The sequence below is a fragment of the Trachypithecus francoisi genome, unplaced genomic scaffold (assembly GCF_009764315.1).
Source record: "Trachypithecus francoisi isolate TF-2019V2 unplaced genomic scaffold, Tfra_2.0 Lachesis_group21, whole genome shotgun sequence".
Classification (NCBI taxonomy): Eukaryota; Metazoa; Chordata; class Mammalia; order Primates; family Cercopithecidae; genus Trachypithecus; species Trachypithecus francoisi.
In genome coordinates, this window is record NW_022681467.1 from 45,874,429 (window position 1) to 45,900,601 (window position 26,173).

Consider the following 26,173-nt stretch of genomic DNA (forward strand, 5'->3'; position numbering starts at 1 on the left):
GAGGAGGACTGGCAGGCCTGGGCCCAGTCTGGAGCTGAGGCCTCCTCTCCTGGGTCTCCCTGCCCGGAGGAGGGGCCCCTGCCAGGGCAGGAGGGTGGGTGTAGGGGCAGTGAGCAGGGCTGGGCGAGGCTTCTCTGTTCCACTGTTTTCATCCTCTCGGTAATTATGGGCTCAGACACTCCTCGATGCTTTCCCAGAATAATAGCCGGGCCTGTTATCAGCAGCATCTCTGGGACCTTCTCACAAACAGTCATTAATCAAGTCTCACTGCCACCCTGCCCTCCCTCTCGGTGGAAGCCGAGGCACAGAGAGGTAAGTCCACTTTCCTAGTGCCACACAGGTGACACAGGGAGGATGGGCTGTTTTGCCCTGAACCCTGCGGTGCAGGGTGGGGTCCCTTCTCCCTGTTCTACATGGGAGAAATCTCTGAGCCTGCCATGACTGGGGGGCCCTGCCCCCAATTTCAGGCCCCCAGCCCTCCTTGAGGCCTCAGGGGCCTCCCAAGGTGGCCTCTTAATCATTGCCGGTTAATTAAGGAGGTGAAGCAGCTCCCCGGGGCTCAGGCAGGCCTGCCCAGGGAGAGAGGTGGCAGGGCCCAGACTGCATGTCACATCGAGGCCCCTGTTCCCCAGCCTGAGTCTGGCACCGGCATTGTGGCTCTGTGGTGCCCACTGCCGGACCTGGGGGTCTCTAGGGGAGGTGTGGGGCCTCCAATGGGGCCATAGAGTTCCATTGCTGGGGCACTGCCCCCTCCCCTTCTTCGGGGGTGTGTGGGAGGTGTTGGCATCACTTAATGAGGCCTCCGTGGCTGCCAAGGAGAGCTGGAGGAGTTGAAACAGGTTCTGGGTGAGGTGAGTTTCGTGGGCTGGGCAGAATCCGTGGCTCTGTGCCATGTGGGTGCTCCCCAGGGCGGTTGCGGGGGGCAGGTGTGGGACCCCCACCTGGCCCCCGTGTCCAGCCCTCTGCTCTGATGGGTGGGAGCAAAGGAAGCTTGGGAGGGGATTGTGGAGATGACAAAGGATGACGGACAGGAATGGAGATTCACGTCCCACCCTCCTAGGTCCCCCATTGCCCAGCCTGTGGGGGCCACACCAAGACCCACCATGTTGGCAGCATCTGGGGCTCCGGAGACATTGCTCATCTATGCTCTGACACCGACTTGGGCCTTGGTCTTCTGACCTGAGAAATAGGGGTGGTTGGATGGGATAATCTCAGGCTCGGAGCTTTAGTTTCGGAATGATCCGTCTAGCAGAGCTGCCTGACTTGCTGTGCAACCTCGGGCAAGTCACTTTGTTCCTCTGGGCCTGTGCAGCTCTGGCTGTGAGCCGGTGGTGGTGGGGTGGATGCAGTGATCCTTGTCTCCACTGAGGTTGCCAGTGCTTGGTGAGGGGCACCTAGACTGCTTTCTCCAGGATGCAAGGAAGTCATTCAGTGCGTCTCTCCTGGCCTTGGGGAAGCTGCAAGGTTCTGGATTCAGGCCAGGGAGGTTTAGGAGGAAGTTCCCCAAGGGCAGGCTGTGGGTCCTGGGGTCGGGAGGGCAGCCCTTTTGTGTTGCTAAATCCTCGAGGCCACTGCAGGCTCAGGTGAGGCTGGATCACGGCAGGACCCAGAGCCCATGGGTGCCCTGTGGTTCTTTGTCTTTCCCACTTTCTTTTCAAGTCACTTTTATGGACATATAATTTATATACAGCACTATTCACCCTTTTGTGGTGTGCAGTTCTATGAATCTTGAGAAACGTATATAGTTGTATAACCACCAGCACGAGCAAGATACAGAATATTTCCATGTGCCTCCTTTGTTATCAATCCCTTTCCTACTCCCGGCCTCTGGCAACCACCGATCTCCCCCAACTTTTTATTTTGAAAAATTTCAGACTTAGAGAAAAATGGCAAAATTTCACAATGAGCCGCCAAGTGTCCCTTCCCCAGGATCTCCGACTGCTAACACCTGGCCCCATGTGCATTCTTGGTCTTCCTCTGTGTGATTTTTGCTGAGCTGTTTGAGAGTAAGTTGCAGACCTCCTTACCCTTCACCCTAATTACTTCAGCGTGTGCCTCCGAAGGACAAGGGTGTTCTCCCACATAACCATAGTGCTGAGATCACTCCTGAGAAATTTAGCCTCGATTCAATTACATTACCTAGTCTCCAGGCCATGTTCAAATGACTGGGACTGCTCCAAAGTGCCCTTTATAACCGTTTTACATCTGGGGTTTTTTTTTTTCCCCCTTTATTTTTCTGGTACCAAGGGTTAGGCCCTGCCTTTGGTGGCATATCTCTTTGGTGTCCTTTTATCTGGGACATGAAACATTCTCCCTGCTCTTGTTTGACTCTTTTGTTTTTTTTTTTTTGAGACGGAGTCTCGCTCTGTTGCCCAGACTGGAGTGCAGTGGTGCGATCTCGGCTCACTGTATTGCTTGACTTTTTTTTAAAAACCACTCTCGTGGTTTCCTATACCAGGCGTTGCCAGGGGAATTCCCCGGGGGATGTGAGAGCCAGGAAATGGGGGCTGCTGACTTGGGGGGCATGGGATGTTCTTAGGGTTTTTTTTTTCTGAAAAGTCTTGTTGAAAAGTAAAGTGGCAGTAGAAGGAGAGAGAGACTTGGGTTCATTGGCTCAACTTTTAAGAATGCTGAAAATTCAAAGCAAAAGGAGACACTACCCAATTTGCAATTGAGAGGGATCTCTAGCCCTGTGGTTGAGGTTCAAATCCCAGCTCTGCCTCCCCTTGGCTGTGAGCCCTTGGTCAGGTAACTTCACTTGTAGAGCCTCTGTTTCCTCATCTGGGCGATGAGGATAATAGCAGCCCGTCCACCTTGCCCTGTGGTTGTGAGGAAATGAATCAATGCATATAGTGCGTGAATAGTAGCAACTTCATTTGCTAATTTCCTGATAGTATTTTTAAACATTTCTCTCTATACTTACAGATATATGTGGGATATACTTATAGAGATAGCTCAAAGATATATGTGAATCATGCATTATATAAATTAGGCCATCTTCTTTTCTCTTAATAATTTATCACAAGCATTTTCCTATATCCACAAATGGAACACTTGTGCATCATGTATAAACTTTAACTTTAACTCATTTTGTCCATAGGTAATACCATGTGGCACCAAATACCAAAGGTACAACAAGCTTGCAGTGAAAAGTCAGTCTCCCTCCTGTGTTTGTCCTCACCCTCTCAACCCCTCACTGTGACAGTCTTTTGTGTTGCTTTTCAGAAGGGTTCTGTGAACATGTGGGCAAAAACATGTATTTTCTTTGTTTTCTTACAGATATCAGAGGACTCTACACACTAGTTGTGTGCCTTGTGATTTTCAGCAACAGTAAATCTTGATGTCAGTGCATAGAGAGCACCCTCCTTTTTCAAGGCTGTGTGGCATTCCATGGTGGACACGGAGCAGGATTTAAAGAGCCATTTCCTTAGTGATGGTGGCTTGCAGGCTTTTGCCATGACACATTGCCACAGCGAGTTTGGTGGAAAGCTTTCTGTGTCCTTGTGCAAGTATATCCATAGAGTACATCCTAGAAGTGGAATTGCTGCATCAATGGGGATCACAAGGTCAGGAGATGGAGACCATCCTGGCTAACACAGTGAAACCCCGTCTGTACTAAATATACGAAAAAATTAGCCAGGCCTGGTGGCGGGCGCCTGTAATCCTAGCTACTCGGGAGGCTGAGGCAGGAGAATGGCGTGAACCCGGGAGGCGGGGCTTGCAGTGAGCCGAGATCATGCCACTGCACTCCAGCCTGGGCGACAGAGGGAGACTCTGTCTCAAAAAAAAAAAAAAAGAAAAGAAAAAATGTTATATATATTTTGAATTTTGCCCCGTATCATTTTTATTTTATTGATGATTATTATTATTTTTGAGACAGGGTGTCACTCTGTCACTCTGTTGCCCAGGATGGAATGCAGTGGCATGATCTTGGCTGACTGCAACCTCTGCCTCCTGGGCTCAAACCATCTTCCTACCTCAGCTTCCCGAGTAACTGGACTACAGGTATGTACCATCATGCCCAGCCAATTTTTGTGTTTTTTGTAGAGATGGGATTTTGCCATGTTGCCCAGGCTGGTCTTGAACTCCTGAACTCATGCAATCTGCCCACCTCAGCCTCCCAAAGTGCTGGGATTACAGGCATGAGCCACTGTGGCCGGCTGAGACCATCATTTGTAATGGCTGCACAGATCCTAGTGTATTTAACAGTACCCTACTGGTGGACATTTAGGTGGTTCCAACTTGCCCTTCCTATAAACAATGCCACAATGAACATCTTTGTGCAGCTGCCTTTGTGTGCAGGACAGTCAGCTTATGGGGAATTCCCGGGATCAACAGGAAGCACCAAGAACGGGAAACTGAACCGCAGGGGCCAGCATGACCCCAAGGCCTGTGGGTATGGATGGTGGCTGGACTGGCTGGATGGGTATGGATGGTGACTGGACTGGCTGGAGGCTCCTGGGCCCTCCCTGTCCCTGGTGTGGCCAAAGGGTCCTAGAGTACTGGACTCCTCTAGATCCTCACTGCTCAGGCTGTGACCTGGGAACCACAGCATTGACCCCACCTGGGAGTCTGTTAGAAATTCAGGGTCTGGGTCCTTCCCACCCCAAAACCCTGTTAAATCAGGATCAACATTTTCTTTCTTTTCTTTCTTTTCTCTTTCTTTTCTTTCTTTCTTTCTTCTCTCTCTTCTTTCTTTCTCTCTCTCTCTCTTCCCTCCCTCCCTCCTCCTTTCTTTCTTTCTTCTTTCTTTCTTCTTTCTTTCTCTCTCTCTTTCTTCTCTCTCTCTCTTTCTTCTCTCTCTCTCTCTCTCTCTGTCTCTTTCTTTCTTTCTGTCTTTTTTTGAGATGGGGTCTGTCTCTGTTGCCCAGGCTGGAGTGCAGTGGCGTGATCTCTGCTCACTGCAACCTCTGCCTCCTGGTTCAAGCAATGCTCCTGCCTCAGCCTACTGAGTAACTGGGATCACACGTGCACGTCACCATCCCCAGCTAATTTTTGTATTTTTAGTAGAGACAGGGTTTTGCCATGTTGGCCAGGCTGGTCTCAAATTCCTGATCTCTAGTGGTCCACCTGCCTCAGCCTTCCATAGTGCTGGGATTACAGGCATGAGCCACAATGCCCGGCCTAGGATTGACATTTTTACAAGTCCCCAAGGGATTCGCCAGCACAGCTGAAATTGAGAAGAGCTGCCCTAAAACAAACCTAGACACCCCAAGACTGGAGCGAATGGCTCAGCCTTGGGTCTGGGGCAGGCCTGAGGTCACACCTGGCTTTACCGCCTGCTGGCTGTGTGATGGAAGGCATGCTGGCCAACCTCTGTGCCTCGGTTTTTTCATCTTTAAAACAAGGAATGAGAGGATCCCTCCTCTCACAGGTTGGTTGTGAGAATCAAGCACGATCATTCACAGAAAAGCGTTCAGCACAGTGCCCGCACTTAGCACATGCTCACTCAACCCTGTGACTTTGATGGTTATGGAGGCTCACGTTATGGAAGGCGATGTGGGAGGCAGATCTATCTGAGCTCTGGTTTCTGCTCTCTCTGTCTCTGTCACTCTCCCCATGTCTCTTCAGCCTTGTTATCTCTTCATACCCGCTTGTTTCTCTCTGTTCCGCCACCGCTGCTTCCTCTGTCTTGGTCTCCTTCTTCCTGTCTCTCGGTGTCTTTGTCCTCATTTCCACCTGGCCATAGGAGCTTTGCAAGCATCTGTGAAAATACTAAACATTGGGAAAAATGGAGCTAACTACAACGATAAAACTGCAAGCTAAAAATGAACAATACTAGAAAAGCAAAACTATACTATTATAAAAACTCAGAAACAGTGATAAAAAAATATGTTTTTGGGGAAGTGGGGCTTTTTCAGCCCGTTTGGTGGGTAGCGGCTTGGAGCTGCAGGGCTGCAGGACCCACATGGCAGTTGCCTCTCTTTGCTGTTTTTTTTTTTTGTGTGTTGTTTTTTTTTTTTTTTTTTTTTTTTTGAGACGGAGTCTCGCTCTGCCGCCCAGGCTGGAGTGCAGTGGCCGGATCTCAGCTCACTGCAAGCTCCGCCTCCCGGGTTTACGCCATTCTGCTGCCTCAGCCTCCCGAGTAGCTGGGACTACAGGCGCCCGCCACCTCGCCCGGCTAGTTTTTTGTATTTTTTAGTAGAGACGGGGTTTCACCGTGTTAGCCAGGATGGTCTCGATCTCCTGACCTCGTGATCCGCCCGTCTCGGCCTCCCAAAGTGCTGGGATTACAGGCTTGAGCCACCGCGCCCGGCCTGTTTTTTTTTTTTGAGACAGAGTCTCATTCTGTCACCTAGTCACCCAGGCTAGAGTACAATAGTGCAATCTCGACTCACTGTAACCTCTGACTCCCAGGTTCAAGCAATTCTCCTGCCTCAGCCTCCTGAGTAGCTGGTACTATAGATCTGCGCCACCACACCAGCTAATGTTTGTATTTTTAGTGGAGATGGGGTTTCGCCACGTTGGCCAGGCTGGTCTCGAACTCCTGACCTCAAGTGATCCACTTGCCTTGGCTTCCCAAAATGCTGGGATTACAGGCGTGAGCCACCACGCCCGGCCTCTTTCCTGTTTCTTTGGACCCCATGCAGCCTTGGACCTAAACAGAGCTGAGTGATTCAGTGGAGATCTGGCCTGAGCTGGTCACTGATCCCCTTCTCTGTCCTTTCCTCACTGCGTGGCCCTGGGAAGACACAGCCAGTGATTTGTGCTCTTCCAACTAATTTACTAAGCACCTATGACACCAGGCTCTGGGACACAGCACTGAATAAGATAGACACAATCCCTGCCTTTTGGTGCTTATGTTCTAAAAGGGTGTGCGTGTGACAGATGGTGTGGATATGAGTGAAGAAACATGCAGAACAATTTGTGGACAGTGCTAAGTTGTCATCGTGTGATAGAGAAAGACAGGCGTGGGGCTGCTTTACACCAGGGATGAGGGTGGGAATCTGGGAGGATGACTCTGGCCTGAATTTAGAGACTAGAATGATAAGAAGGAGCTGGGCCTGGGAATAGTTGGGAGAAGGACATTCCAGCAGAGGGAACTGCAAGTGCAAAGGCCCTGAGGCCGGGACAAACTTAGGGGTCAGTCATGATTGGAAGATCTTGGAGGAGGAAAAGATCTTAGGAGAAAGACAGTTTTTCTTTGCTGAGTGTCTCAAGTAAGTTACTTACCCTCTCTAAGCCTTAGTTTCCCCCTGTGTAAAATGGGAATGTTAAAGACACAATCCCAAGAGATGAGTGAGTTTAAAATCCAGCGGTGGGCCAGAATTTCTATACTGGAGGGTCTTAGGGGATGGTTGGGCTATGGGGTGGTTTGTCTTGAAATTGTGGGCTTAGCAGCACTACTCTTTCTACTTGGATTACTTGAGTGGCTTTGGGGGGTGACGATGGAGATTATTTGTGGTTGCAAGCGATGCCCCGATTTCCCCATGGCTGAGTCCCTGATTTCAGGAGTTAATAGCCTACAGCACTGGGCACGGTGCCTGGCACAGAGCAAGTAGACAGGAATGGGGAGGGCATTCCAGGTGGGAGGAAAGGCGTGGAGATGGGAATGTTTAAGGCGTGTTAGGGGAAGAGTGAGGAGACCAGCCTGGCTGGTGGCGACGGGTGAGTGAGAGGCTGGAAAGACGGGTTGAGGCCCAGGATGAGACCTCGAGTGGCATGCAAAGGAGGGTGGCCTCAGCCGGGAGGCAGAAGGAAGCCACTGTGAGCTCTGGAGCAGGAGAAGCCTTGGAAATGGGCTTTATTTCTAGTTTGATTCTCAACATTTTAAATATTTTACATATTCAAAAAAGTTTAAAGGATAAGAACAGAAGCTTCCACGCAGCTATCACTCAACTGCGTGGAAACGTATGTTCTTCTGTGTTCTTTTCTTCCTTAAAAGGAAACACCCCAATATAGAGGATCCCCCGATATCCCTGCCCAAAGGGATCGCTCTTAGCAGTCACTGCAGCCTGTGAGCCGAGATCGCACCGCTGCACTCCAGTCTGGGTGACAGAGCAAGACTCCATCTCAAAAAACAAAACAAAACAAACAAACAAAAAAAACAAAACATAAAACCCAGTCAGTGCAGCCTGGATTTGATGCTCACGATTCCCCTGTGTTTCTTCATCCTTCTGTTGGTGGTTTGATGAAGGTATCCACCTGGTATGATGAGGGTGTAAATTGCACATAGTAAAACACAATTTTTTTTTTTTTTTTTTTTTTTGAGACGGAGTCTCGCCCCATCACCCAGGCTAGAGTGCAGTGGCGTGATTTTGGCTCACTGCAACCTCCGCCTCCTAGATTCAAGTGATTCTTCTGCCTCAGCCTCCTGAGTAGCTGGGACTACAGGCCCGTGCCACCATGCCCAGCTAATTTTTTTGTTTTTTTTTAATAGAGACGGGGTTTCACCGTGTTAGCCAGGATGGTCACCATCTCCTGACCTCGAAACACACAAATCTTAATTGTAGTTTGATGGTCATGGGATCACACCAGATCAAGATGAAGAACGTTCCTAGCCTCCAGGGGCTCCCTTCAAAGGTAACTACTGGTCTGATACCTATCACGATAGATTGGTTTTGCCTATTATTGAACTTCATATAAGTGAGCCCATTCAGTCTGTGCTCTTTTGTATCAGACACTTTCACTTAACCTCATCCAACAAGGTCTATCCAAGTTTTGTGTCTCTTTTCACGGCTGTGGAGTATTCCATTGTTTAAGTAGACCACAGTTTGTTGAATTACCCTATGATCAACGGAGATGGGCATGGTTTCCCGTTTCCACTATTTTGAATAGTGCTGCTGTGAACCTTCTCTTACACATCCGACAGTAGACATAAGCAGGCATTTCCCTTAGTCTATATCCAGGAATGGAATTGCTAGATGATGAGATATGCACATGTTTGGTTTTTGTAGGTATGGCCAGTTTCCCAAAGCGGTTGTAGGACATCTTTAGATTTTTACACACACACACACACACACACACACACACACACACGTGGAATCCCTGAGGGATTCGGGGAGCTGCTTTGGGTTGTGGGTGGAGTTGTACAGATGGCGTCCCTTGTACATTTGCTTCTGCATCCTGCTTTTCTTCCACCTGATGTTCTGTTCAGGAGCTCCGTCCCCGTTGGCGGAGCGGCTTAGGTGCTCTACTGGTTGTCCCTGTGAGCTTTGTCGTGGGGACAGACCACAGTGCTCTTCCTCAGGCTCCCAGACATTTAGCTTATTCCTGACTGGGACTGTCTTTCTGGCTTTTCATGAGTATCTGTTATGCGTTGGGTGAGGCCAGCTAGGACGGGCCGAGGTGCAGGGTGGACATTGGGTCTATCGTGGTGGAAGATGGGGATGAGGGGCTGCTGGCACAGATGGTTTCAAGGGACATTTAGGGAATTTGGTTGTGGTGGGGGAAGAAAGAAACAAGACAGGGACCTGGGGGGCCAGAAGCCCAGGTTTAAATCCCTGCTCCCACCTCCTAGCTGTGTGACCTTGGGCATGTGACTTTGCTGCTTGGAGCCTTAGTTTCCTCATCTGTAATTTGGGGACATCAACCCTGCCTGATAAGAAGGTTGTGAGGGTTGAGTGAGCAGAGACATTCAGTGAACCTGGATAGGATTCGAACCCCTTTATTAACTGATTGACCTTGGGCAAGTTGTTTCCCCTGAACCTCAGTTTCCTCATCTGTAAAATGGGGACAATAATAATACCTGCCTCCCAGCCATTTTGTGACGATGAAATGAGATTCTGGACATAAAGCACTTACCAGATGCTCAATACCTGGTAGCCTCTTGTTATTATTACCATTGTGGTTGACTTCTCTGCCTTTCCCACCAGAGGGTGGGTGGCTAAACAGCAGGAATTGGTCTTTTGTCCCCACCTTCCTCCTGTGACTCCTACACAGGATAGAGGTGAGGGTCATCTGCATTCAGGGTGTAGACCTCGAGTGAGTCCTCCCCAACTGGGAGCCTCCGTTCTCTCCTGTAACATGGGCTCATGGCAGTGCCTACCTGACCAGGTGACTTCCCAAGGGGCACATAATCTTGTTGGGGAGAAGAGCCGGTCAGGAGGGACCTGTGAATGGGAGACATTGTCCCAGCAATGTTGTGACTGATGCCATCTGGGGGGTCTCCCAGAGAAGGAAGGAGGTGTTGGGCTGGGCCCCTGAGGAAGGAAGCCATGGTGTGGGAGTGTAAGAAGGGAGAAGAGGAATGATTCTGGCCCTGCTGACCTCCTGAGGGGAAGTTTTAGCTTCAGGGATGCCGGAGCCCCTTGCTGCAGCGGGGACACTCAGAACACAGTGAGAGGGAGGCTGGAGTCCTGGATTCCCAACTTGCCGCTGATGTCCTTGTGCTGTGTGACCCTGGGTGCCTATTGCTCTTTCCCTGTGCCTTGGCCTTTGTTTGTTGTGAGAGTCTTAGACCGGCTCTCTCTTCTGCTGGGTTTCCCGGCCCCCGCAGACCCCCTGTCCTGGCCCCTCTGCCCTCATGGAGGCCGAGGCCAGGGCCCAGGGCCAGGGCTGCGCACCTTGACAACCCGCCCACGTCGGGCACAAAGGCCCATTGTTCGGGCCCACGTTGGCGGGGAAGCGGGCGGGGAGCAGCCGCCTTTCACCCAACCCGCTTGTGGTCGGCGGGGACTGAGGAGCGATTCACAGAGGCCCCCGCCCCCTGTCCGGGCACCCAGCCAGGACGCCTCCTGGGCAGGCACCCTTGCCAAGCTGGCCTGTGCTACCCTGAGCTGGGCCTCAGTTTCCCTGGCTGAGAAAAGGGAAGCAGAGCAGCTCTGATAGCAGGGTAGAGCTTGCTGTTCGGCCTCACTGTCCTGAGATCCACTGCTCTGTGGCTTCCCCGGGCACAGATCAGCTGCCCCTGACATGCCGGAGGAGGTCACGGGACCTGGGGCTTTGGGGCCTGACAAGCCTGGGTTTGAATTCCTGCTGGATGATCTTGGGTGAGTCTGCTTGGCTCGCATCTGTAAAAGGGGGCTTAGAGTCCATGATCCTCAGAGGTAAAATGAGAGAAATGACACCTCAGCGTGGCATTCATTCATTCATTCATTCATTCATTCCAAAAGGTGTACTGTGTGTCAACTCTGTTCGGGACCAGCTATACAATGTTCAGGGTCATGTGCAAAATTAAACGTGACAGTCCTTGTTCAAAATTAAGAATTTCAAGAGGTAACAGCATTAATCCAAGCATGGGGCCCTGTGTGAAGGCATGCGTTGCAGGTCTGTGAAGCTCACCCTGCCTGTGTGCCAGCCGTTATCCCAGGCACCAGGACCAGGCACTGGGGCCACACTAATGAGACAGGGAAAAACTTCTGTTCTCATGGAGCTCATAACCTGGCAGGGGGACCTAAAGTCCCTGAACCTTCCCAAGGCCAGGTGCCCCAGGAGGCCTGCTCCTCCTGGGCCTGCTGACCAGGCCAGTGGGGTGAGCAGAGGCGCCCAAGCTTCCTTCAAGGCTCCGATGTCAGTGACCCCCACATCTGTCTGGGCACCCACAATAATAATGGCTTACGTTCGCATAAGACTCTGCCCGGGCTGATCTAGGAGCCTTTCTCGGATGAACTCAGCATCTTCATGGCAACCCTATGAGGAAGACGAGGCAGCATGGCTCACCCCTTGTACGGATGGAGAAACTGAGGCTCAGGTTCACTGGCCCATTCAGCCAGCAAATGGCAGAGGCAGGATTTGAACCCAGGCTGTCTGGTGCCAGGGTCTTTATCTCCCCATCCCGTCCTCTGTGGATGGGGACAGCGGTGAGCAAGGTGGTTTGTGCTGGCAACAGAGGCCCTGCTGGGGATTGAGGCTGGGAAGGGTGCGGGTGTGCTGGTGGCCCGCCAGCTGCCACCTGGGTTGGCCCTGCTGTGTGGCCCTGAGTCACAGCACTGTGTCCTGGGAAGCTGGCTGTGCTCCGGGCACCCGTGGGGCCTGAGTCAGAGCAGAGCACACCCTACCTTCCGGCCCACCTCTCACCTGGGCCCAGGAACAGGCAGGCCCTCTGAGTGGGTTCCTAGCCAGGAAGTCACTTCTCTGCCCACTGTCAGGGGCAAGAAAGAGGCACCTGTGTGTGACTCCAGAAGCACATTTCTGCTTCCCGTCACTGAGCCCAAACCCACCCTTCCAAGCTACCCTTTGGATGAATTAGCTGGCAGGTAAAGTACTGAGCTCCTCATCCCTGGGAGCATTCAAAGTAGGATAGCCTGTCAGGGGTGCTGAGGAGTGTTCCTGAATCAGGTAGGGCCTGTGAGCAAATGCTACAAAATCCAAAAGTAGAAAGGGGTATGGGATGAAAGGCAAGTCCTCACTCTCCCCTTCCCCCAGCCTCTGATTCCCCCTCCTTAGAGGCAGCCACTGTTAACCTGCTATTTTGGCCAGAGTTAATTTATGTACATACACACAAATATCTATGTTGTCCTTGCCTCCCTCCCATCCTTCCACACAAATGGTAGCCAATATGTTTCTTATGGTGTTCCGCTCCTCATTTTTTAAAAAAATTACTTGACAACTGATCCTGGAGACTATTCTAGATCAGCACACAAGGCTGCCTCAGTCTTCTTACCTAGCCACATGCTATTCTGCCCCCTTCCCTGTTAAAATCTAGAGCTCATTTGATTAAAGGAATTTTCGACCCTGAATTCTACATATTGGGATCTGCACTGTCCTTTGCTCTGGTGGTGGCCTGAGAACACTTTGAAAATTTGGCTGGAGACTATAGGCTCTTTCCACATCTGCGGGGATTTTTGTGTTCTGTTTTGAGTTGAGTAAGGCGAGGGGAGCTTTTCATTCACAGCTCTCCACGCCCGGCAGGCACTGGTAATCTGCTGGTGAGCCCCACGGGCATCAGCTCATCTGCCGACAGTGTGGCCAGGCTGTGGGAGGAGTATGTGGTGGCAGGGAGCCCAGAAGAAAGGGCTTCCTGTATGTGTTTAAGTAAGGAGTTAGTGATGGCTCCTCAGAGGAGGGACTATTTGGGCAGGGCCTTAAGGGATGTATAGGAGTTCCTATGAGGAGAAGTATGGAGATGGGCTTGCCAGACAGAGGAAACTGCATGATGAGTGAAACTACCTGATAGATGCAGAAACTCCTACCAGCATCCACTTACTGAATACCTACTAAGTGCCAGGCACTGTGCTACATACTTTACAAGTCATTGCTGCATTTCAGCTCTTCACAGTTGTAGGCTATTACTACTCCCATTTTACAGATAGGTTAGTTGAGGTTCAGAAAAGCCCAGTAATTTGCTCACAGCAACACAGCTACAAATATCGAAGCCTGGGTTTGAACCCAGGGGACTGGGCTCTTGGACATTCTACTATCCCACAAGGGTCAAAGGGATAGATGGTGAGGTCCCAAATGCTAGATCTTGACCTTTCAACCTTCCAGCTCAGGTCCTGCTCCTGCTCAGAGGCCCTTAGTGGTTCCCCATCGCTCCAGGACTCATCGGCCTGAGCTGCCCTCTCCCTCCAGCCAGGGTGGGCACTGGGGCAGCGTCAGTCTTTCTGGGTCTGGCTGGGTGTGCTGGTGCTGCAGGACTCCCTAACTCGCTGGGAGGAGCTACACGTGGTACGAATGGAGCCAGGGAGCAATTAGGGGGGCATGTACCCTGGCCTGTCCCCACTGACCGGTTTTGGATGTAGTTGGAGATGGAACTGGCCCTCTAGGCTTTGTCCCCGGAGGCCTAGGGACTCTGTCTTCAGGGCAGTGCTGGCTGTCACTTTGGCCCAGCCCCTCTGACATCCTGTGTGAGCAGCCTCTGGACCCAGAGAACTGTTCTCCCATGTACCCTATTGGGCACTGACCCTGGGGCTTTTTAAACCTCATGGATTCTGCAATGTGGGAATTCATCACTCCATTTGGCGGATGAAAAAATGGAGGTTCAGAAAGTTGAAACCACTTGTTCAAGGCCACACAGCGAGGAAAGGGCAGAGCCAGGACAGGAATCCAGACCTCAAGTTTGACTCAACCACCGTCCACTCCTGCCTCTGCACAAGAGGATTTTCCAACCTGTCTGTTGCTTGGCAGGGGCTTAACCCACCTCCCTCTCTCTCCCTCTCTCCCCGTCTTCAGGAAAGGGGCAATGAGCCCGTTGCCGCGGGGGACGGCGGAGCTTGGATGCTGCACCCAGGACTGAAAGAGGGACCTGTGGGCGGCCTCTGCCTCTCCCCGCCCTGCGTCAAGACACAGGCCCACATTCCCTCCTGGCTTCTCCCTGAAGGGAGAGAGAATAATAGTCGGTTCAAATGTCAGGCCTGCTACGTGCTGGTGGGGAGACTGGTTAAGCAGGTCTGCAGGAGGGATGGAGGGAGGAAATTATTAATAATTGCAAAGCAACCAGCCACACTACAGGCCTTGAGTTGTGTCTGCATTTGTCTTTGGAGGTGTGGAGTTGGGGGTGCTGATCCTGGGGACCCAGTCCAGGGGTCGGGGCAGCCTGGGGACCAGCTGCAGCTTCCCAGAAGCCTGTGTGGGTGAGGGAGATGATGGGGGCACAGAGTCAGCCCCCACTCCGCAAGGTGGGACACATCCCGGCCTCCCCACCTTCTACTGACTCAGGGAAGGAAGGATCCACCAACATCCAGGGGAGGGAGGAAAGAGCCTACTACGTACCTTCAGGAAGCTTCTCATTAGGTGATGGATTTAATCCTCACAATAACCAGATGAGGTTGGCCTTGCTATTATTTCCAGTTGACAGTTGGGGAAACTGAGGCACAGAGGGTCTAAGTCTAGGATTTGAATCCAGGAGGTCTGAGTGCAGCTAGATAGTCCTTTGCTGGTATCTCCCCTTTGCTGGGATGGGAGGATCCCCATTCCCTGGGAACAGCCACACCCACTCCCAGAACATCACCATGATCCCTGCTGCCATCCCTTGGAGGACAGGAGTTGTGAATCTTCTCTGAGCCTCAATTTCCTCATCTATGGAATAGGAACCAGCATTCCTCCCTCCAGGGTCAGAAGGCAGCTAGCTGACAAGGGGAACAGGTAAGGAGGTGAAGCGTCGGTTTGCTGCCTGCTGCCTCCACCTCCCTTCCAGAACCAGTCCCCAGTGACTGTCCCTTCATCAAGACCCTTTCTTTCCTCCCTTCTCGAGCACCCATGGCGAGGACTGACCAACAACCGCAACCATAGTGGCGCTTTGCCGAGTCTTCCTTGAGCTCCCTGTGTGCCTAATGCAGAGCTGATCCCCTCCCCCGGGGCTTTGGAAAATCCGCTCTGAAATGTCTTGTGAGTGATCAGTCTACACTTCAGCAGGAAAATGAGTAAACGGTGGAACTTGAGGCAAGGTTTTGGGGAATGGACAGTGGGAGTTCTGGGAGTCTAGAGCCAGCCTCTGGACTTGGGGCTAGTATGGCGAAGGCATGCCCGGATTGCGTGCCATCAAGCCCCAGGACTTGCCGCATCTGTGGGGTACCTCCAGGGCGTCCCCCTCCTTGGCCTGCCCTGATGGGCTGATAAGACCTAGCCTCGGAGGAGGAGGCAGCTGTAATTACAGGCCTTAGTGGTGGCGGGCAGGCGAGTCATGAGGTGGGGGTGACTCAGACGATTGCTCCATGGGCAGGGTGGAGGCGGGGGCCACCCATCTGCCCCTCACCCAGCTGGCCTGAGATGGGTCTGGGCACCCAGAGAGCAGCCCGGCCAGGGTCCCATCCTTGGGCCTGTGACCCAGGTCTCTGTGCCACTTGGCATCCGTGAGGCTGGCATTGCACTGGACTTGGGACTGGCTGGGTTTTCCCCTTTCTTAGTCCCGGGCATTGGCTTCTGGGAATTGGGAGTCAGTGCTCAGAGGCACCCACGAGAGGGTCATCAGGACTGGACCGAGAGAGCCGCAGACTCTGGGGAGAGTCCTGGGAGTGCCAGACCATGGAAAGATAGAGCCTCAGCCATGTGCAGACTCTGAGAACCAGCAGATGATGGTTTCTAGAACCAAATATTTTCAGGTTCAAGGGTTCAGGGACTAGTAGATCTGTAGAATTATCGATTTATAAGATCAAGGAACTGGTTGCAATTGGTTCCAGAGAATTCATATATCCATTGAGTTAGAGATTTAAAAAAAATCACAGCAGCTGATGAGTTCAGGAGTAAATTACCTTGGTGTCTTCAACTTGCTCCCACATGGATCAGAAAAGAAAAGCCCCCCAAAAGCAGAAATATGCATCTTTCTCATTTTATCTAGCTAGCGGGAAAGCCTGCAGACTGAAGAATTAACAACTGGTAAATTGAGGCAATCATTGTACTAATCGTTTGGCTGTCTAAGGGCTTAAAAATTGTCAAAATAAAAAGCCAGGAAATAATAATAAAGAAAATGAGGTCACCGGCCGGGCACGGTGGCTCAAGCCTGTAATCCCAGCACTTTGGGAGGCCGAGACGGGCGGATCACGAGGTCAGCAGATCGAGACCATCTTGGCTAACACGGTGAAACCCCGTCTCTACTAAAAAATACAAAAACTAGCTGGGCGAGGTGGCGGGCGCCTGTAGTCCCAGCTACTCGGGAGGCTGAGGCAGGAGAATGGCGTGAACCCGGGAAGCGGAGCTTGCGGTGAGCTGAGATCTGGCCACTGCACTCCAGCCTGGGCGACAGAGCGAGACTCCGTCTCAAAAAAAAAAAAAAAAAAAAAAAGAGAAAATGAGGTCAGACATGGTGGCTCACACCTGTAATTCCAGCACTTAAGGAGGCTGAGGCAGTAGGATCGCTTGAGCCCAGGAGTTTGAAACCAGCCGGAGCAATATAATGAGACCTCATTTCTGTGGGAAGAAAAAAAAAGAAAAAGAAAAAGAAAATGAGATGTGAATATCAACCAAGACATTACAAATTAGGCAACTTGATAATCTATATTATTATGACTTTCCAAATCTATGCATCTGTTATTCTCTTCATTCACTCATTATATACTTTATTTACACACTTTTGCAGAGTACCTGCATGGTCACAAGGAGAAACTGTTCCAAGGCTTTGCAAATATTAACTCGTTTAATTCTTATGACATTTCTAAGGGCATTATGAATAGTAGCTCATTGAATTCTTACAACTCGATGAGGTAGGTGCTGTTACGATGCACATTTTACAGATAAGGAAACTGAGGCACTGAGAGGTGGAGTAACTTGCTCAAATGGTGCTCACTGTGTTATTAAGCCTCTATTGTGTACCAGGTGCTGTGTTAGAGCAGTGAACAGGACAGACTTTGTCCACACCCTGGGGGAACTTGGCAGAGGAGACAGATAATAAACAAGCATGATTGTTTATAAGCTCAAAGTGGAAAATAAGCCTGCTGCTTTGATGGACAGTGGGGGCACGGGGTCCCCGAGATTGAGTGAACAGGTGGGGCTCTTCTGAGAAAGTGGCCTTTTGCTGAAGGACGAGGAGAACCCTGGACTTGAGAGACATGACTGTCATTTGCTGGGCTGTGCCCTCTGCCTGGACTGCCCTCCCACTTCCGGCTTCTCTATGCCAACCTTGCCCTCACTGGACCAGGTCTGGCTGGGCGGCACCTCCTCTGGAGGTGGGAGGTGAACTGGGGGCTTCCCCAGCCCCAGAGGGAATCTGTCCTCCCTGCATTCTTTTCTGTCCTCCTGGTTCCCAGAGCAGACCTTAAATAAGGGAAGCCTCCATGTGACTCAGCAGCACCACCAGTGCCAGGTACTGTTCTGGGATCTCACCCAGCCCTGAGTAGGGAGCACAGTTTTCTCCTGGGGAGGAGATGGAGGCTCAGAGAGGTTAAGAGACTTGTCCAAGGATGCACAGCTAACAAGTGTTCAAAGGAAAATCCACACTCAGGACTACGGGCTGTCTTTTGGTTACTGGTTTACCTGCTTACCTCCCTGACTACCCTGGAGACCTCTCGAGGGCAGGGGCTGGGTACTGGAGTCAGCTCTGTTCCCAGCATCACTCAGCCCTGGGCCTGGCCTACATGGAATGATTTTCCCTTCACCAGGCTGAGAGCATGAGACATGAAGGACTAGGCCAGGGCCCTGGGGGCTAGCTCTACCCCAAGGGGAAGGTTAGCATGGGCCTGAGTCACTGGGCTCCCAGACCCTGTGCTGGCTCCCGCCCTCTGTCCCCTTTCTTCCCTGGCCCAAGCTGGCATGGTGCCTTCCCTGGCTCTCTTAGGCTGCTCTGCCCAGGGCTGAGAGGGATGCAGGGCCCCAGACCCCTATCCACAGTAGACGACAACCTCTGGGGCCACTGAGCAGATGGGGAAACTGAGTCTCAGCTGAGTCAAGCCTGACACAGTAGGGGCGAGGCCAGGGTCCAGGAATCTTACGGGTTCACAAGCACAGGCGGGAGGCGGGAGGCATGTGCACGTGGATGCGCTTGCTGTGTACACGAGGCTGATGTGAGCCAATGAGGACACACCATTGGTGCAGATGGCACTGGGAACACAGCCACCTACACATGCCCATGTGCACACGTGTGGATAAACAACGAGTGCCTTCCTGGTTTAAATCCCACTCTACTTCTTAGTCTTGCTGAGATACCACACTTCCCTGGGCCTCAGTGTTCAAATCTAGGAAATGGGGGCGTAGATTGAAGCCTGGGTAGGCTCGAGCCTGGTTTAGCCATCCTGGCCCCTCTTCTGCATGGGGCCCAGGGACCTGCCATGGAGGTTTGAGGAGAGGGTTCAGTGCGCTGGCCTTCCCCATGCCGCAGTGGACATCGGGAGCCCCCTTGGGGCAAGTGGCCTGTGTCGCTCACCACTGGGCTGGCCCGGACTCTGCTCCCCAAGCTGGTTCCTGGCACTGACTGGCATAAAGCCAGACTTCCCGGGTACTCAGCTCCCATGCTGGCCACAGGGGCTCCACCAGGTGGTGGGACAGAGAGGTGTCTAGAAAGTTCTGCCTTAGACAAGGGATGCCTGTGTGTATGAGGGGCAGGCTCCGCTCAGGTCCCCTCCCCGTGACTCTTACTGGAGGACTTAGTAGGGTGGAAGGAGCCCAACACCAGTGTCCCCAGGCTGGATTCAAGGCCAGCTCCACACTCTGGGGCTCCGAGGCCTGGGAGCCTTGGTCTTCTCATGTGCGAAATGCAGAGCATCGACCCACCTACCGCAGGGACAAAACAACAGCATAGTGGCAGGCAAACAGTAGGTGCTCAACAAACGCCAGCTGTCCAGCTGCAGACTGCGGTCACAGTGTCATTCATTCATACACTCATTTTATTTATTTATTTATTTATTTATTTATATATATTTGAGACAGGGTCTTGCTCTGTCATCCAGGCTGGAGTGTAGTGGCATGATCACGGCTCATTGCAACGTCGACCTCCCAGGCTCAAGCAATCCTTCCACCCTTAGCCTCCCAAGTAGCTGGAACTACAGGTGTGTGCCACCATACCTGGCTAATTTTTCGCATACAAAACCTCGTCTTGACAAAAAATACTCCTGGGCTCAAGCGAACTCCTGGGCTCAAGCTATCCACGCTCCTTGGCCTCCCAACGTGCTGGGATTACAGGCATGGGCCACTGTGCTTGGCCCCATCATTCATTTAACCTGTATTTATTGAGACCTTCCTATGTGTCAGGCCCTGGGGGGAGTGTAGGGATCACATCACAGAACAAAGTGTACAGAATCCCTGCCTTCCCAGAACTGACAGTCTAGTGGGAGAGATGGGCATTGAATGAGTAAGCAGCATCATTTGGGACTGTGGTAAAGGAAAAGAAGCAGAGAGCTGGGATGCGGGGTGACCAGCAGGACAGCCAGGGAGGGCCTCCAAGATGCAGTCATGACCTAAGGGAAGGGTGCTGGGGGTGGATGAGTGGTAAAGGTAAGGGCCCTGAGGTGGGAACAAGCTAGCTGGGTCAAAGAACAGTAGGGAGGCCACTGTGGCTGGAACAGGGAGAGTGAAAGGGAGAGGGTTGGAGAGAAGAGGAGGGAGTGGACCCTGCAGGGCTTCGAAGGCAGGAGTAAGGAATTTGAATTTCATTCCAAGGGTAATTATTATGAACAAAGACCAAAGTTGTGAATGACTACAAGACACAAAACGCAAATTCACTGTGATTCACTTCCAGCCCAGAATTTGGGGACTTTGGATCAGGAAACTTAAAGAAAAACACCTGCAAACATAACTTCTCTGTGGCTAGTTTTGTTTATTTTTTGTAGAGATGGGGTCTCACTATGTTGCCCAGGCTGGTCTCGAAGTCCTGGGCACAAGCGATCCTCACACTTTAGCCTGAAGTGCTGGGATGACAGATGTGAACCACTGTGCCAGGCTATGACTTTCATTTTAGAAAGAAACACAAAGGTAACAGGCCTTTGCCATTTGTTGAATGTAAATTCAGAGCGTTACACACAAATGCGAGTTTGTTAGTTGCAAAGGCAGTCTCTGACTTCGGTGCTGGTTGTGAGAGCGAGGTGACCTGGGGAGGGGGCATGGTATCACAAGCCCTGATTTCAACAGTGCAGTGCCAATTGGGGAAGGTTTGGGAGATCAGCTGGTCCACCCCACTGACTCCCAGATGAGGAAACTGAGATCCAGACGAGGGGAAGTGAATGGCCAAAGGTGACACTGTGAGTCAGAGGCAGATGCAGGACTTGAACCCAGGTCCCCTGACTCCTAACCCAGACTTTCTGAGAAATGAGTGTCTTGCCATGGGCTTCCCCTTTGCCCTTTCCTCCCAGACAGTGTCAGCTGTCCTTGGGGCCAGGAAGGAGACATGGGGGCCCAGGGGTTTTGGGCGGACCCTACCACAGGGCTTCTCATTTGAGGCACTGCTGGGATGTTAAACTGGATGGTGCTTTGAGGTAGAGGCCGCCCTGTGCGAGGCTTTCAGGCCATTTTTCAGACAAGATCGGGAATTGGAGACCAGGGCCCAGGGATGCTGCTCGAGGTGACAGAACTGGAAAAGATGAAGGGAAGAAAGAAATGTAACCCAGATTGCATAATCATGCCTGATGCTTTAACCCGACAGTGGCCATTGTCGGATGTTGACGTAAACAATAGGTGTCTACAGGATGAATTTGCCAAACGACAACTGCAGTGTGAGGGGAACAGGCCCATTGGCTCAAGACACAATTCCACCACAGAACAGGTTTCACAAAGGGCCATGTTCCATCAACTTAGTGATGAAACCACCGTGGCCTGGAAACCCGAGATCAGGACCCACAGAAAGACTGGCGAAATGACAGACCAAATGCGGAAGACGTTCCAACCAGGTGTGAAAAGATCATTCTGTGAATTATGAGAGTGTGGGAAAAACATACTCACTGGAAAAAAAAAATCCAGTTGTTAAGTTGTTAAAAATCCAGTTGTTTATTTATTTTTTTATTTTTATTTTTTTGAGACAGTCTCGCTCTGTTGCCCAGGCTGGAGTATAGTGGAGTGATCTTAGCTCACTGCAACCTCCGCCTCCTGGGTTCAAGCAATTCTCCAGCCTCAACCTCTCCAGTAGCTGGGACTACAGGCGCAGTGCCACCACACCCAGCTAATTTTTGTATTTTTAGTAGAGACGGGGTTTTGCAGTGTTGGCCAGACTGGTCTCAAACTCCTGACCTCAGGTGATCTACCTGCCTCAGCCTCCCAAAGTGTTGGGATTATAGGCATGAGCCACTGCCCCCAACCAAGATAGACTTTATTTATTATTTATTTATTTTTTATTTTGAGATGGAGTCTCGCTCTGTCGTCCAGGCTAGAGTGCAGTGGTGCGATCTCAATTCACTGCAACCTCTGTCTCCCAGGTTCAAGTGGTTCTCCTGCTTCAGCCTCCCAAGTAGCTGGAATTACAGGCACAAGCCACCACACCTGGCTAATTTTTGTATTTTAGCCAGACTGGTCTCGAACTTCTGACCTCAAGTGATCCACCCACCTCAGCCTCCCAAAGTGCTGGGATTACAGGCATGAGCCACTGTGCTTGGCTGATAGACTTTATTTTTACAAGAAGTTTTAGATGTACAGAAAAATTGAAAAGATTGTACCTTGTGACCAGTTTCTCCTATTATTCATATCTCACATTAATTTGGTAGATTTGTTACAATTTTTAAATTTTGAGTTTTTTGAGGCAGGGTCTCCCTCTGTTGCTGAGGTTGGAGTGGCACAATCATAGCTCACTGTAGCCTTGAGCTCCTGAGCTTGAGTCATTCTCCCATCTTAGCCTCCCAAGTAGCTGAAACTACAGGCATGGGCCATCATGCTGAGCTAACTTTTGTATTTTTTTTTTGTAAAGACAGGGTCTTGCTATGTTGTCCAGGCTGGTCTCAAACTCCTGGCTTCAAAGGATCCCAAGTGCTGGGATGACAGGCATGAGCCACTGCGCCCCACCTTTATGTTATAATTAATGCACTAATGTTGACACATTGTCATGAGCTAGAGTCCATATCTTATTCTGACTGCCTTAATTTTTCCCTAACGTCCTTCTTCTGTCCCCGGATTCCATCCCGGGTATCATGTGACATTTAATTGTCATGTCCCTTTAGGCTTCTCTTGTCATAACAATTTCTCAGACTTCTCTTGTTTTTGATGACCTTGACAGTTTTGAGGAGTTCTGGTCAGGTATTTTGTAGGATGTCCCTCTATTGGAATTTGATTTTTTTTTTTTTTTTTTTTGTATGACCATATTAGGGTTATAGGTTTGGGGGAAGAAGATCTCAGAGGTAAAATGTCATTTTTATCACAGCATATCAAGGGTGCATACTGTCAGTGTGACTTCCGACTGTTGCTGTTGACATTGATCACCTAGCCTGAGTAGTGTTTGTGAAGTTTCTCCACCATCAAGTTGCTCTTTTTTCCGTTTTCCACACTGTACTCTTTGGCAAGAAGCCGCTGTGTGCAGCCAGTGCCTGAGGTGTGAGGAGTTATCTCCTCTCCTTTCCACTGGAGCATCTATGTAAATTATTTGGAATTTTTCTGCCTGAGAGATTTGCCTCTTCATTTCTATCCATTTATTCAATATTTTATTTATATCAGTACAGACTCATGGATATTTGCTTTATTTGTACTTTGGGTTATAGTCCAAGTTGCTTTATTTGTTTTCTTGCTCAAATTGTGCTCACTTTGGCCATTGGGAGCTCTTTCAATTGGCTCCTGTGCCCCTTCTGCATACCCCTATCAGTGCAGTTTTCTTGAAGTCCTTTCATATTTTCTGGCACTACAGGTTGTTCCACATTCAACTTATATATTTCCTGCTGCAGTCTTAGAATGAGCGATTTCTCTAAAGAGCCCTGGTTCTTTTTATTAGAGAATGGTATTAGAAACCAAGACCTGGGTGCTGGGTGTGCTCATGGCTGCTGGAGGTATCATTTCTTTTAGGCCTTTTCAGCTGACGAAGCAAAGAAATATCTGTGTGTATACTGACCTGTGTATATACACACAGTTACCAATATTTCCATGTGTAACTAGTTATATTCATGTTTAGCTAAACATGAGTTTATGTTGATGTCTCCAGAATCCATTATATGTGATGAATTTAATTAATTAATTTTTTTTTAGGTATAGGGTCTTGTTTTCTTACTCAGGCTGGAGTGCAGTGGCATGATCACAGCTCACTGCAGCCTCCAACTCCTAGGCTCAAGCAATCCTCCCACCTCAGTCTCCTGAAGAGCTAGTGCTACAGGAAAGCACCACCACATCTGGCTAATTTTAAAATATTTTTGTACAGACGGAGTCTCACAATGTTGCCCAGGCTGGTCTCTAACTCCTCACCTCAAGTGATCCTTCTGCCTTGGCCTCCCAAAGTCTTGGGATTACAAGTGTGAGCCAATATGCCTATCCTATAATATGATTCAAAATTGTGGTGTGACACTAAATTCATAACCTTATTTATTACTACCTGAACACTTACTATCTGACACGTACTTTCTAAGTGCTCACCACACATGACAGCTGTAGACACTGGTTCTCTGTTCATCCCCATTTTAGAGATGAGGAAATGCAGACACAGATAAGCTATATATATCTTGTCCAAAGTTTGTCTTCTAATAAGTGGTGAAGTAGAATTCAAACCCAGGCTCAATCAAGTCAAACATTAAAATGTATCTATATTTTGCATTAAATAGAATTCATATACAGCTAAGAGAAAAAGGTTACCTTATGGTTGACTGATTGATGTAGTATTATAATCACAATATTTCACTTTGATGTTCTGATTTCCCTAGGAGCCAATAAATTTGTGTTTTAATTCTCAAAGTTTTCTGGCTGAAGCTGTGTTTTTGTGAATGGCCAGTGGATGAAAGAGCTCTTACGCTGTTCCCAGTCCGTCCAGCTGCCATGTTGACTCACCCTCAGTCCCTCCCTCCAGCTAGCCCCCATGGGAAATTCACAAGGAAGCAGGGTCTTCTGGGGAAAATGTCCCAGGCAGCTCAGATCCCCTGAGGGTCAATGAGGGAGGGACAGGATGCGTAAGGGGAGGAAGTGGTGGGGGGTGGTGGGGGTGTGGTGGTGGCAAGAATGGCCTTGGTGCTCTGCCCCCTAGGTGTTCCCAGTGTGAATCTGGTCTGACCTGCTGTGCTTCTTCTGCCTGGGCTTCTTGGACGAAACCTGCCCTGACCCCAAGAGTGGCCTCTGGGTGACCCAACCAAAGGCCTCTCCTGCTTCTCTTCACATAAGGCCCCCTCCTTTCAAACCCAAGGCCCAGCCTCTTCCAACTCCTCCAGGAAACCTTCTCTGTCTACCATACTCTCAATAATATCCTTCTTCCCCTAAATAAATCTCAATCCTGGGCCAAAGGTCTCACACTAGCAGCCCTCAGATGTGCTTTTTAGGCCTGTATCATGTTTTCTAAACTTTTGATTTGACTCCCAGCATTGAAAAGCAAGAGATTTCACCTAAAAATGTGAACACACAGCCTCTCTTACAAATGTGGGAAGCCTGGCACCCCCTGGCCCTCGTTCCTTCTGGTGAGCCCAGCTCTGCGCCTGGCACACAGTCTGGGTGCACCAGCCACAGCCTGCTTGGAGTGCTGGCTTCGGAGGCAGGCAGGCCCAATTCGCCCCTTCCTGGCCATGGGACCTGGCAAAAAATGCTTCTTGTGCAGCCTCAATTTCCCCATTTGGAACCAGAGCTTAAAACAAAACCTCCTTCATGGGGTTGTTGGGAAGAAGAAATGAACTAATACATGGAGCGGGCTTAGCACAGGCCAGGCACTCAGAAGCCTGGATTAATGATATTTCCTTTTCTTGTTTTCCTTTTTGTTTTCTTGCTTTGGTAGCTCTAATTTCCTCATGGCCCTATCCTTCCCCACTCTGTCTGTCTGTTGGTCCATCCATCCGCTCATTCCACAAATGCCTACTGTGTTCCGGGCACACAGAGGACCCAGTTGCTCCCCTCAGAAAACCCCTCTTCCTGGTCTGCCCCAGCAGAGAGCCATTTCATCCACGCATGCATTCATTCACTCATTCATTCAAATGCTCACTGAATACCGACTGTGTGCCAGGAGTTGTTCAGAACATCGAGGAAACAGCGCTGAACTAAACAGACAAAAATCTCTGCTGTCCTGGGACTGACATTCTACTGGTGGCAGACGGACCATTAACCAATTATAATGTGAGGTAGTGCTAAGTGCTGGGAAGAAAAATCACAGATGTGGGGTGATGGTTGCTTGGTCAGGAAGGCCTCTCTGTGAGCAGGGAGGGGGCCTGTGGCTGGCTCCAGGATAAGAACATTCCACGAAGAGGGAACCTGTGCGAAGGCCCTGAGGCAGGTGCAGGCCTGGAGGGTTTGGGGGCAGAGTGTGAGTGGAGGGGTGTGAGTTAAGCATTTCTGTGATGTTAGAATTCCTCTCCTCCCCGTCATTCTCTTCCCCCTCCTCTGTTTTCTCTTTCTCTGTCTCTCTCTCTCTCTCTTTTCTTTTTTTAACAATGAGTCTCTTAATTTTGTCATCAGATAGATGCACAAGGACAATACATAAAAATAGAAATAATATCTGGGAAGCAGTGGGCATGTCATTGGCACACAGGAGTGGCAATGGCTGTTCTTACCATTTCTTCTCATTTCTGGCAGGAATGGATCACTTACTTCCAACGTTTCCTAAACAGGCAATGGGCTCCTGGGCCCCGTTTCAGTCGGGAGGGCCTTTTCTCTGTCCCATCGTTCTGAGGGTTTCCGGAAGGTGAGTGCATGGGATGTGTGTGTGTGTGTGTCTGTCTGTATGTGTGTGTCTGTGTGTGTGTGTGTGTGTGTCTGTGTCTGTGTGTGTGTGTCTGTGCATGTGTGTGTGTGTGTGTGTGTCTGTGTCTGTGTGTGTGTCTGTATGTGTGTGTCTGTCTGT

At 50.4% G+C, this 26,173-nt stretch overlaps 2 long non-coding RNA genes across 7 annotated transcripts in view; one reads left to right on the forward strand and one right to left on the reverse strand.

Annotated features, from left to right (window-relative positions):
- The first annotated feature begins 268 nt into the window (after positions 1-268).
- The window catches only part of LOC117068914, a 50,373-nt gene continuing 24,468 nt past the window's right edge, over positions 269-26,173 (forward strand). The window contains exons 1-4 of one of the 6 annotated variants that reach the window (XR_004431294.1): positions 588-851; positions 3,101-3,129; positions 3,280-3,342; positions 8,381-8,523. This is a non-coding gene — a long non-coding RNA (uncharacterized LOC117068914). Of the gene's footprint in view, positions 313-587; positions 852-3,100; positions 3,130-3,279; positions 3,343-7,585; positions 7,609-8,380; positions 8,524-14,052; positions 14,329-26,173 lie in introns of those variants that run through there. The other 5 variants (XR_004431293.1, XR_004431297.1, XR_004431296.1 and 2 more) reach the window with 5 other exon arrangements.
- On the reverse strand, positions 2,888-14,990 carry LOC117068915. The gene is made up of 3 exons (XR_004431299.1): positions 14,593-14,990; positions 5,485-5,715; positions 2,888-3,615 (listed from the first exon to the last, which is right to left on the reverse strand). It is a non-coding gene; the product is annotated as an uncharacterized LOC117068915 (long non-coding RNA).